The sequence below is a fragment of the Rhinopithecus bieti genome, unplaced genomic scaffold (genome assembly GCF_001698545.2).
Source record: "Rhinopithecus bieti isolate Rb0 unplaced genomic scaffold, ASM169854v2 scaffold_28523, whole genome shotgun sequence".
Classification (NCBI taxonomy): Eukaryota; Metazoa; Chordata; class Mammalia; order Primates; family Cercopithecidae; genus Rhinopithecus; species Rhinopithecus bieti.
The window spans coordinates 204952-218092 of record NW_016812413.1 but is presented as its reverse complement, the minus strand read 5'-3'; the positions used below and the strand labels follow the sequence as shown (position 1 = coordinate 218092).

The 13141-nt window shown below is 41.7% G+C and overlaps 1 pseudogene; it reads right to left on the bottom strand.

The window, feature by feature from the left end:
- Positions 1-1849: 1849 nt before the first annotated feature.
- LOC108544962 (NHP2-like protein 1 pseudogene) lies at positions 1850-2865 on the bottom strand (annotated as a pseudogene).
- Between the last annotated feature and the right edge of the window lie 10276 nt (positions 2866-13141).

Here is a 13141-nt window from a genome sequence, read left to right as displayed (position 1 = left end):
TTTTTTTGTGACACAGTTTCACTCTTGTTGCCCAGGCTGGTGTGCAATGGTGTGATCCTGGATCACTGCAACCTCTGCCTCCTGGGTTCAAGTGATTCTCCTGCCTCAGCCTCCCAAGTAGCTGGGATTACAGGTGTGTGCCACCATGCCTGGCTAATTTTGTATTTTTAGTAGAGACGGTATTTCGCCATGATGGTCAGGCTGGTCTCAAATGCCTGACCTCAGGTGATCCGCCTGCATCGGCCTCCCAAAGTGCCGGGGTTACAGGCTTGAGCCACCACGCCTGGCATCCAATTTTTGATTATTTTAACTGAAGACAATTTTAAAATCCTTGAAATTGAATTCCTAGTTGGCAAGTTCTGTTTTGTTTTTTGAACACTGAGTATGTTATCCCACTGCTTTTTAGTCTTCATTGTTCCTGCTGAAAAGTCAGCTGTGAAACTTATTGGGGCTGACTTGTAAATAATGAGCCATTTTCGTTTGATGCTTTTCAAAATTTCCTCGTCTTTGCCTTTCAGCATTTTGCTATGATGTGTCTTTTGTGTGCCTCTTTGCATTTATCCTGTGTGAAATGTGTTGAGCTTCCTAGATGTGTAGCTCTATGTTTTTCAATAAATTGGGAAAGTATTTCCTCAAATATTTTTTCTTCTCCTTTCTCTTTGCTCTTTCTTCCTGGTACTCCTATTACACCAGTTTTGGTGTGTTTAATCGTGTCCCAGATTTCTCTAAGGCTCTATTTTTTTCACGTTTTTTAAAATTTTCCTTTGAATTGCATAATCTTTATCATTCTAACTTCATTATTTTCTTTTCCTGTTAGTTCAAATTGATTGTTGAGTGCTCTTGCAAACTTTTCAGTTGTTATACTTTCAATTCCAGAGTTTTAATTTGGTTTTTATTTATAATTTCTATCTCACTGTTGGTATTCCGTATTTGATGTGATATTGTCATGTATCTTCCTTTACTTCTTTAATCATGATTTTCTTTAGATCTTTAAATGTATTTACAATGGTTACTTTGAAGTCCATCTTTTAGATATGGCATCTAGTCACATTTTCACCAGCAGTTTTTGTTGTCTGATTTTCTTTTTTTTTTTTTTTTTTTTTTTTTTTTTTTTTTTTTTTTTTTAGTATGGGTCATATTTTTCTCTTTCTTTGGATAGTTTATGTGAGTTTATATTGGAAACTGGAATTTTGTATAATATATTACAGAAACTCTGGTTACTGGTCTTTCTCCCCTCTCTCCCCACTAGGTCTTGTTTTCATTATTTACTTGTTTACTTGTTCAGTGACTGGCAGGATTATTTTTGTAAAGTCTATCCTCCCCTATACTTCTGCTGTTAAGTCTTTGATGTTGCTTTTCAGAGGACACACATATGCCTAGTCACCCTGGGGTGACAATAATTTTGGCAGAGCTTATGTTGTCCCCTTTCCTGACTACGTCTAGCTTTTAATCTAATAATTACCTGCTGATTGTTCCATTGTTTCCAAAATGCCCTAGAACATAAATTTCTCTACTGAGTAATTTAATAAAATTCAGACTTCTTTGAAGGAATAATTACTTAGGTCAGTGTTTGTGATTTGTTGTTACCCAAAGAGGGTTCCTCCTGGCTCTTTCTTTTTCCTGTTGAGAGCACATATTAAATGATATTCAGGTAGAACAGTCTATTCTGGGGATGTTGACCAACAATATGGGTAAATTCTGTAGTGATCTTATGTGGGTACTGTATCTCCTGAGTGCTCCCATAAATCTGCATAAACCTTAACTCATGTTACATCATAATTTCTTAGCCTCCCCACTAGTAGAATGTAAGTTTTTTGAGAGAAGAAAATGTATCTTGTGTGTTTTTGTTTTCCTCAATGGGCTGCTGAATGGACTGGATCAGCTGTGAGCCTTCTTTAATGGTGACAGAACAGGTGATGACAGGCCTGGAGACCCCACAGGCCCACCCAGGGCCTACCTGGAGAGCACAAACATTCCAGGCAGGTCCAGCACATTCTTATCTTCACACAGCAGTGGGAGGTGCAGAATGCTCTCTAGCGGCTTGATGTCTGCAGCCACCACAGTGAACTCACAGATACCCCTATTGAGGGTTTTGATGGCCTCATTGGCTCCTCTCTGCAGCTGCTTGTAGTTACATGACTCCTGAAGGAGGTCCGATGGTTTCACAGTGAGGTGGTGGACATCTGCCAGGGGATAGGCCTTCAGGTTTACATTGGTCTTATAGCTGCAGTTCCAGTGGCTCCACACTCCTCAGGGAGCACAGCAGACTTCAGAGCCTCTAGATCAGTTTTGACTGGTGCATCTGGCAGTCTTCGTGAGCATCATGTGCAGGTTCACATTTTGGGGAAAACTTTGGAAGACAAGAGGAACGAAAAATGCTTGCTGGTGGTTCCCCAATGGTCTAGTGACTGGGATTCCACCCTTTCACTTCCATGGTGTGGGTTTGATTCCCGGTCAGGGAATGCAGTTATTGCTGAGATTTTAGCTCAAAGTGGTAAGGAGATGGTAACTTTCAGAAAACACAGAAGGCAGAACAACATGAGAAAGCCAGGGATGAGTTCAGTCTTGACATATGAAGCTCAAGGGAAAGGCAGATATATGCAGCAATAAATCAGAAATATTGGCTTGGATCTTTTCCTGCTTTTCCAAAAGCAGGAGATCCTCCCCTTGTTGCTGGAACTTGCAATGTGCCCCAAGGCCCAGAGCAGGAGAGTTTCTGTAGCCTTTTGCACTAGAAAACTCTGGTGAAGAAGGGGAGTTAATGGCAACCCTCTGCCTGTTTCTCATACTCTTGACCGAAAACCTTGTTACCTACTCTTTTCTCCCTTCGGCACCCAAGCGCTCCTGTTCTTTTCGTATCTCCATTTCTCACACATCAGTACTGACTTCAGAGGTCGACTAAGCAGCTTGCTCAAGGTTATACAGCCATGCATTGATCCACAGCTGGGTGGGACTCCTGCCCCATTTACTGGGCTGCCATTACTGACAGAATGAGTTCTGCTTCTGGTAATGACTGCTTGCTGCTTTCAGAGTAACTCTCCCACAGACAGATAAGGACTGTAAACTAGAAAAATTTATTTTCACAAAAAAAAAAAAGTGAATGTGCTGGAAGACTGAACAAAAGCAGGCAGACATGTGGAAGAACGGCATGTAGTGAGTTTTCCATTTTGCAGACTTTCGGCAGACAGCTGTTAACTGAAAAACCATACAATTTGTGAGGTTGCAGAGGAGACTTTACTTCTTATAAAGGGTTACAGCGTGTAAGGTGGTCCTCCTGACAGTCTGGGAAACGCAGGAAGCCCAGAAGCAGGCACTTGGAGGGAGGGAGGGGCAAGACAGGATTTAAGTTGAATGGGTTGGCCTAACATACATATTCAACAAGTTATAGGCGGATTCATGAATATTTATGAAGGTCATCCTGATGCACGCTTATTCAACAAACATTCACGTAATATACAACCTTGTTCACCTCGTTATGGATACTTAGCATTTTAATGCATTACAGTTAGGCCCTATGCACAAAGGTCTTTTCAGGACACAAAGGCACTCAAATGCACAGATACTGTAAAACTGACAGAACCAGTCCATGGTCGCTGGTCTTCTCATCAGAAGAAAGTTACTGAAATCAGTCTCTTGTCAGTCAAGGTTGTAGTTATGGCTTGTGGAACAGCGAGGTTCAGCATCTGGTGAGGAGTGAGCAGCAAGTGCTTCAACACTCCCTATTCTCAAGGCCAGTGCTTGTTTAGCTGCTAGAGAAAAAACCTTGTGGCAGTTAGAACATAGTTTATTCTTTGCATGTAGCGAGTGTGTGAGTTAACCGTTGCCTGGCATGGTCGTGGGTCCTATTTATAATTTGGTATCTTATTGCCATAAAGAGTCCGTTCTGTCAGCGTTATGATCTCTGTGATAACATTAATATTGGTCAATTTTTTCTTTTTTCTTTTTTCTTTTTTCTTTTTTTTTTTTGGCGGAGTCTTGCTCTGTCGCCCAGGCTGGAGTGCAGTGGCCGGATCTCAGCTCACTGCAAGCTCCGCCTCCCGGGTTCCCGCCATTCTCCTGCCTCAGCCTCCCAAGTAGCTGGGACTACAGGCGCCCGCCTCGTCGCCCGGCTAGTTTTTTGTATTTTAGTAGAGACGGGGTTTCACTGTGTTCGCCAGGATGGTCTCGATCTCCTGACCTTGTGATCCGCCCGTCTCGGCCTCCCAAAGTGCTGGGATTACAGGCTTGAGCCACCGCGCCTGGCCTTTTGGTCAATTTTTTCTAAACTGCAAAAGGCTGGGAATATAATGAGGCTTGTCTGGCCTGCTCTTCCTTCTTGGCCTGGGACTCAGTTTTTAAGGTTTGCCTAGGGTCCCATTGGCCAACAGGGGTCCATTTAGTCAGTTGGAGGACTTAGGATTTTATTTTTAGTTTATAGAACAAACTTTGCTCCACCTTACTTGGGTTAGCTAAATTACAATACAAAACCAAACTGTGTTGCTAGATTGAAGGAACAGAGGACAAAGTTTTAGACAACCACAGCAGCTGGAACATCAAGGGTTAGGTGGAGTCTTAGAAAAGAAACAGCATAGTAGGGTGACTACAGCTAACAGCAGTATACTGCACATTTCAAAGGAGCTAAGAAGAGAGAATTTGAAATGTTCCCAACACAAAGAAATGATAAAATTTTTGAGATGATGGATATCCTAAACATCCTGATTTGATGATTACACATTGTAGGCATGTATCAAAATATCATATGTACTCCCATAAACATGTATAATTATTTTGTATCAGTTAGAATATAAAACAAAATAATAATAAGCAAAGAGGGCAGTAGAGAACTTTTAGAGGTGGTAAATAGCTTTGTTTGTTTGTGTTTTGTTTTGTTTTGTTTTGAGATGGAGTCTTCCTTTGCTGCCCAGGCTGGAGTGCAGTGGTGCAATCTTGGCTCACTGCAAACTCCATCTTCCAGATTCAAGTGATTCTCGTGTCTCAGCCTCCCGAGTAGTTGAAATTACATGTGTGCACCACCATGCTGACCAATTTTTGTATTTTTGGTAGGGATGGTGTTTCACCATATTGGGCAGGCTGGTATCAAACTCCTGACCTCAAGTGATCCGCCAGCTTGGTCCTCCCAAAGTGCTGGGATTATAGGTGTGAGCCACTGTGCCCAGTTGAATAGTTTTATTGTATACATTGTGGTGATGATTTAATGGGTCTATACTTATTTCCAAACTCAGCAAATTGTGTTCATTACATATGTACAGCTTTTAGTATACGAAGCATACATCACTAAATTAAAGAAAATATAGTTATTATAACTGTCCTGTGATGAATAGATGCCAAATAGAGACAAATACAAAATCTAAGAAAATATAGAATATTTGTTGATAAATAGATTTGTTCAAGAATATTCATGCACAGTAGCCTTCTTCATAGTAGTCCAAACCAGAAATAACCAAATTGTCCATCAATTGTGGTGTATTCACATGTTGAAATAACACTCACCAGTAACACCCAAATAAACTAGATACATATAATAATATGGATACATTTCAAAGACACGAATAAAACCCATAACACAAAAGTGAATTTATGTGAATTTCAAGAATAGAGCAACATAATCTATGGTGATAAACATCAGAATGGTGATTAACTAAATGGAGAAGGGTAGGATTGCCTGGAAACGCACTCTATGGAACTTTTAATTTTTTTTATTTTTTTAATTTGAAAAAATTTTTTTATAGAGATGGGGTCTTGCTGTGTTGCCCAGGCTGGTCTCAAACTCCTGGGCTCAGTTAATCTTTCCACCTCAGCCTGCCAAGTACTGCGATTACAAGCATGAGTTACCGCGCCTGGCGTCTACAGACCTTTTTGAGATGATGGAAATTTTTTATAACTTGATCTGTATGATGATTTCATTTGTAAATATTTAATAACCTGTCTAGTTAATATGTTTGAATTTTACACTATGTGAATTACATTTCAAAAGTTAGCTCTTTAGCATAAACATGTGGGATGGAGGATGGAAGATGGAGACAAGCCAGTGTAGACCAGGGAAAGGAGTTTGGATTTTATTTTAAACTCATTAAAGCTCATTTTCATTCCCCCGAACTAGCCAAAAATCCCTGCTAATATCTCAACCAGAAGAACAGCCATGACTACACAATTTCATTAGTGGAAACTACAGACAATTCTCCTTGAGAAGAGGCATTTCACCTTGTGGGGTGGTTCAACACATGCCTAGACGTGAGGCACCTCCAAAGTTCTCAATGACCTAGTCCAGGAGTGTTTTTGATGGTCCTGGCTATATCACACTGGCAAATTAGTGGTAAGCCTTGTTCTGTAGTCACAAATAAGGCTTGCAGCTATTGTGAGGAACAGTAAAAACCAGTTATGACCCACCACTGCATTAGTGGAAGCTACCAACCTGGCAGATTGAAAGGTGGCATTTTACCCTTTGGGATATTTTCTGCTCAATGGTAAGACATAGGGCATGTCCCAGGCCCTAGGTGTGTGCAATGTGGAGTCTCCTTCTTTTTGCCTGACTGCACTGCATTGCAGGAGTCAGTGGTAAACCCTGCTAAAGGACTCAGTCAGTGCGGAGATTGAAAGCAAACCAAAAGACAGCTCAGTTTCTACCCAAAAAAAATGCCAGACACTACCATTTTGGATTGGAACCGAGGTTCTCATTCACAACGCCAAGTGTCAATCACTATACCACCAATGCACACCATGAACTTGCTGGCAGATGCTGAGTTTTCTTTAATACTTTCAATGTAAAAATATTCACAATATTTTGTTCTTGCATCACTTACTTTCTGACAGGTTGAGTGGTAAGAAGCACAAACTCCTATTCCCGTTCTTTCCAAAAATGTTTAGTTTGATCAGAATGCAGGATATTGAACAAGATAACTAGCATATCCACTTCAAAAACTTAGCAGCAAGAACAAAGAAATGGAGGGACAGTTCTAGGTAACTAAAGTGCAATTGAACTTTACTTGGAACCTGGGGAAGCAACATCAGTACCACAAGTCACTTCTCTCTCTCTCTCTTAAATAAATATTATATATACCTATATACATATATATATTACATATGTGTATAATATATATAATACACACACACACACACACACATACAGAGTTTAATCAAAGAAGAATTCCTGAATCAGAAAGTTCTAGAACCAGAATAGATTCAGAGAGGCTCCAGTGCTACCATGTGGTGGAAGAAGATTTATGGATAGAAAAGGGAAAGTGACTTATGGAAAACAGAAGTGAGGTACGAAAATAATCGGATTGGTTACAGCTCTGAGTTTGTCTTATTTGAACCCAGTTTGAACAGTTGGCCACCTTTGATTGGCTAAAACTCAGTCATTGGCACAAGAGTAGGTTACAAGTTGTTTATACATCCAGTTAGGTTACAGTTCACCACATATGGAGAAACCTTTAAAATATGGATAGAGGCAGCTTCCAGCTAATGATATGTATATATCTTTAAGATATTTATACATATAAGTATCATTAAATTAGAACATTTATGCATACGTAATGTGCATGTGTGTTATATATACACATACATACACACATGCACACACTATATATGCATAAATATCTATATACATGCACACATGTGTATAGGTGTGACATTTTCTAAACAATTAGAAAATTTTTATCTGGACTATATATTAGAATATTATTGAATTAATGTTAATATCCTTAGGTTTGATAATTGAATTATATTATAATTATATAGGATAACATCCTTAATCTCATGACATAGATGCTGAACTATTTAGGGATAAGGTGGAGTTTTTTTGGTCTGCATTTACGATGAAATATGAATGTGTGTGTAGCTGTATGTAGACAGAGCAAAATGGTAAAGGAATGTTAATTGTTGAACTTGGGTGAACAGTGTGGAGGTGTTCTTTTTTTATTTTTCAACTTTTCTGTAGGTTTGAAATCTTTCAAAGTAAACAATTGTGGAGGAAAATGTAAAACTTGGGAGACTCTGAAGAGCTGGCTGAGTTCTAGGCTAAAATTTGGCTCTCTCTGGGTCTTGGCCTTGCAGGAGGGGGTGACAGATCTCGTACTTCTCACTGCTAGAAGAAAGTGTAGGTTACCAGTCTGGTGTACAAACCTATCTAAAGCATGCCCTCCGGTTACCCAGGATATGGGTGAAATGTCTTCTTAGTCCTTCTTACATGAATCAGCCTTCTAGCCTGGAAGTCTGGTAGGTAAGTTTGAGGCTAATTTGTATGTTTCAAAGCTTCTGAAGAAGATGTCCCACTTTTACATTGGAATGCAAAAGACAAGTCAATGTGTATGAAGAATTTATTTACAGAAAAAGAAATCCAAAGGACTGTAAGTTACTTGAAACCTAACAGTCCCATTGGGGTATATTGTTTTTACCTGTTGGTTGTTCCGAAATCTCAAGAGTGGGAATTTGGCCCGTACAGGAAGATTTTTACAGATCATGAGTAAACAGCAAACTTTCAAGATCATTCTTTGGCAGAGATTCTACTGAGGTAGGAAAGTGGCAGGATTATTTTCTGGTTGTGGCCCAGTTGATCAGAGCAAGATCTGTTCCAAACAGGGTGCAGTGAAGAAGCTGACCAAAACCAGCAGATGGAGACAAAAGCTACCTCCAGTTGCCCTCACTGCTCATTAGCATAAAGGCACTCCCACCAGTGCCATGACAGTTTATAAATGCCATGTCAACATGCCATGGCAATGGCCAGGAAGTTACCTTATATGGTTCTGGAAACTCCTCATCCTTTTTCCACAAAGTCCTGAATCACCCACCTCCTATTTAGCATCTAATTAAAAGTGAGTATAAATACAGCTAGCTAGCAACCCACGCACTGCCCATGAGTTACCCCTGATCCACAAGAAGCAGTACTAGTTTAACAAAAGTTGCTTTCTTTCACTGCAGGGTTGCCCTTGAATTCTTACCTAGGCAAAGCCAAGAACTCTCCTGGGCTAAGCCCCAGTTTTGGGGCTGTCTTGTCTTGCATCATCTGGTGACCACCAAGACAAGACAAGATGGGATGGGACATGACATGACACAGGACAGGACAGGACAGAGTCAAGAACTGTTTAAGGCAGGACACTTGGTTGTGAAAAGTCCCTTACTGTGTTGACCCTGAGATGCCAGAGTGACATTGTTCGGTGGCCCCCAACTTGGCCTTTGGGGTTCACCATTGGCTACCCCCTGGAGTTTCAGCATTTGGTGTAGGGACCCTCATTGGCTGATACTTGGATACTCCGGGTTTTTGGCATTTCATTGTGGGTGAGAGTTCCACTGTCACTGTTGGCCTCCCCCTGGATGCTCTGGAATTTTCAGCATTGACATTCCCTATAGGATTGTGGATTAGAGTCCCTCCCCTGGGGAAGTGTTGATGTCATCTTCTCTGCCCTTAAATTAAAAGATTACGGTTTTCCATAACAGCCAGTTGTGGGCCCCTTGCTATGTGACGTTGCTCAAGCCCATATTGAACTCTTGGTCACAGGGACCAAGGGTTCCTGGACCCCTGACCCAAGTGACAACTATCCATAGTGGCAGACAAGTGGCAGCCACCCAAGCATTTTGCCCGAATATTTTTCTTCAGTGTCTGTGGCTGCTGGATAGATTCTCTGGCAGCTCAGCAGACAACATTGTTCACGCCTTCCCTTCCTCCCTTCCATGATCACCTTGTTTCTTTTAACCCCTCTTTGCCCAAACTAAAATGTTTTCTTCACTCTCTAGGGAATTCAGAGCCATCATTTTACTTCCCATTCATATTTTATAATCTACTTTCATAATGCTTTGCTACCTGTACTTACATCTTCTCTGCAGGAGGTGGGGATTTGAAAGGAAAAGTAATTGAGGTTTTGCTAGACTTAGAAAAACTTCTGGGTATAGTAGAGATCCTTGTTAGACATAGGGACAACAGCGAGCATCCCAAAGGACTCCCCACTAGCGTGTCTTTAAGGCAATTGAAGCAAATTCAAATCAGATGGCTCAAAGATAAAGAAACACATTTTCTTGGGAGAACAATAAATTTGGCCTGAAACTGGTTCTTTACATGATAATACTGTTTTACAATTGGACTTATTCAGTAAAAAGGAAGGAAAATGGGAAGAAGTTCCTTATATACAGGCTTTTATGGCCCCCTACCAGGATTCTGACTTAAGAGCCAACTGCAGGATGTGTCTGGCTCATGTTACTTCCAGGAACGAAGAAACTGCGTGGGATATCCTCGATGCTCCCTTCCTAGTGGCACCCCCTGGAAGGCCCATGCCCTCCCCAGGGGCTTCTCAGTCCCCCAGTTCTGAGAGGGGTCCTGCCAGTTCTCCACTGTGGGATTCCACCCCAATGTCATCAGGAACCCCTCCCTTTTATTCAGTTAGCTCCAGCCTATATTTTCCACTGCCCAAGGAAGTAAGCCCAACCAGTACCACCAGGAGTGGAGCTCTATATCAGCCCCTGAAATAGAATCTGTGTCCATTGCAGGAGGTAGCTAGCAGAGATAGAGGAATAATCAGAATATATGTGCCATTTCCTATCTCCAAATTGACTTTATTCAAGGAGAAATTTGGCTGGCTTTTGAAGGATCCAGGGAAGTTTATAGAGGAGTTTGTTAGGTTGATCATGTCCTTTGATTTAACTTGGCACCATTTGCAAATATTATTATCCACCTGCTGTACTATAGAGAAGCAAAGGATTCTGGGTACTATCCGGTGAATATACAGAGAGAATAGTTGCTCATATTCAAGGCCATGCCATTTATGTAGGAGGAGATGGAGTTCCACATAGAGACCCTCAGTGGGATTACCAGAAGGGTTCCCAAGAATTTGAACATAGAAATCACATGCTAACTTGTTTAGTAGAAGGTATGAAAAGGTGTGTTATTAAGCCAGTTAATTACGACAAGGAGAGAGAAGTAACTCAGTGGAAGGATGAAAATCCCATTCGGTTTTAGGGCTGCTTGGTTGAGGCACTCAGGAAATATACTAATGTAGACCCAGGCACCCAGGAAGGGCCGGCCGTTCCGGGCATGCATTTTATTACTCAATCTACCTTTGACATTAGGAGGAAGTTACAAAAGGCAGGAATGGGACACCAAACTCCATGAGCCAATTCTTAAACATGGCCTTTGGATTTTACAACAATAGGGACAGGGCAGAGGAAGAGGAGAAAACCAAAATAAATTGCCAAAAAGTGCAATTGTTAGCAGCTGCTTTTAGCTTCCTACTGCTTTTGAGCTGCCCATCCTGGGAAAGTGTTGCAAGAGTGGCTTTGGGATGCCCAGACAAAAGCCAGCTTCTCAGCCCCTGGGCCAGAATCAGCGTGCTTTCTGGAAGCAAGAGGCCACTGGACGAAAGACTGCCTCAGTCTCCAAAGGGAGTCTGAGCTCCCTGGACCCCTAATGGCTGAGAGAACAGAGGACTGACAGGGCCCAGGGTTCCCTGCAGCTTCCACCAGACACCTTACCATCTCTACAGAAGACCGTCAGGTAACTCTTGACATGGCGGGTAAAAACATTGAGTTATTGGACATGGGAGCCACCTTCTCAGTTCTGATCTAGTCCTTGGGGCCACTGTCTTCCCACTCCTATACTGTAGTGAGGACTGAGGACCATCTAAAAGCTAGGAGATTCACCCATTCCTTTAGTTGCACTGTGGGGAACCATATGTTTTCCCACAGATTTTTGCTTGCTCTTGAGTGCCTTATTCCTTTACTGGGAAGAGACTCACTTTCCCAATAACAGCCTGTAGTTCAATTTGGAGCACCTCAAGAGAAGGCCACAGGCTGGGAAGGGACACTTTTCCTAGCTCTAAGTTCACGTCTTAACACAGAAAAGAAAAGACGTTCCTTCCACCACATATTACTTCTCAAGTAGACCCGTCTGCTTGTGACATGGGAGTTCCTGGAAGAACTGTAAATGTACTCCCAGTCCAGGATATTTTGAAACCCAATGTCAATTATCTATGGGAAAGACAATATCTTTTTAGGTGTGATGGCGCATGCCTGTAATCTCAGCACTTTGGGAGGCCAAGGCAGGCATATCACTTGAAGCCAGGAGTTTGAGACCAGCCTGGCCAACAAAGCAAAACCTCATCTCTACTAAAAACAAAAAATTAGCTAGGTGTGGTGGCACACATCTGTAATCCCACCTACTCAGAAGGCTGTGGCAGGAGAATTGCTTGAACCGGGAAGGCAGAGGTTGCAGTGAGCCTTGCGTCACTGCACTCCAGCCTGGATGACAGAGCAAGACTCTGTCTCAAAAAAAAAGAAAAGAAAAGAAAAGAAAAGGCAAAAAACAAAAAAATCCAATATCCTTTTAGACCTTAGACTCCAAGGGGCATCCATCCCCTGATAATGAAGTGGGGATTGTTATTGTCCTGTCAGTCCCAATGTAACACCCCTGTTTTTCCTGTTAATAAGCCAAATGGGGAATACAGATTTGTTCAGGCTCTTAGGGCAGTTAATGAGGCAGTAGTTCCAGTCACCCCATAGTTCCTAATCCTTACCCAATAATAACTCAAGTCCCTGAAGATGCTCATTGGTTCATAGTATTCATTTTAAAAGATGTTTTCTTTTACATACCTTTACACCTAGACTCCCAATACATTTTTGCATTTGAATGGACTAATCCAGACACTCATGCTGCATCTCAGCTTACCTGGACTGTCCTGTCCCCAAGGTTTTAGGACAGTCCCCATCTGTTTGGCAATGCATTGGCAAAAGAGGTAAGGGAACTACAGTTAATTAATGGATCCTTCTTACAGTATGTCTATGACCTATTGATTTCCAGCCCTACTAGGGGAAAACTCTGATAAAAGTACAATTCAAGTCCTTCATTTTGAAGCAAAACAAGGGTATCAGGTGTCCCCCCCAAAGACCCAATTTCTGTCCAAATGGTCACATATTCAGGACACATGCTTACTCCTGGGACCAAGATCTTGGCCCAGGGATGAAAAGAGACTTTGCTGGCATTCCAGGTCCCTCAAATTAAGAAGCCTTTTTGAGAACAGCTGGATTCTGCTGGGTTTGGATTCCCAGGTTTGGGCTCATAGCAAAACCACTCTATGAACCTCCAAAAGGGAGTGGTCACAAGCCTTTGAATTGGACTGGAACCTGTCAACAGGATTTTTTTTTTTTTTTTTTTTTTTTT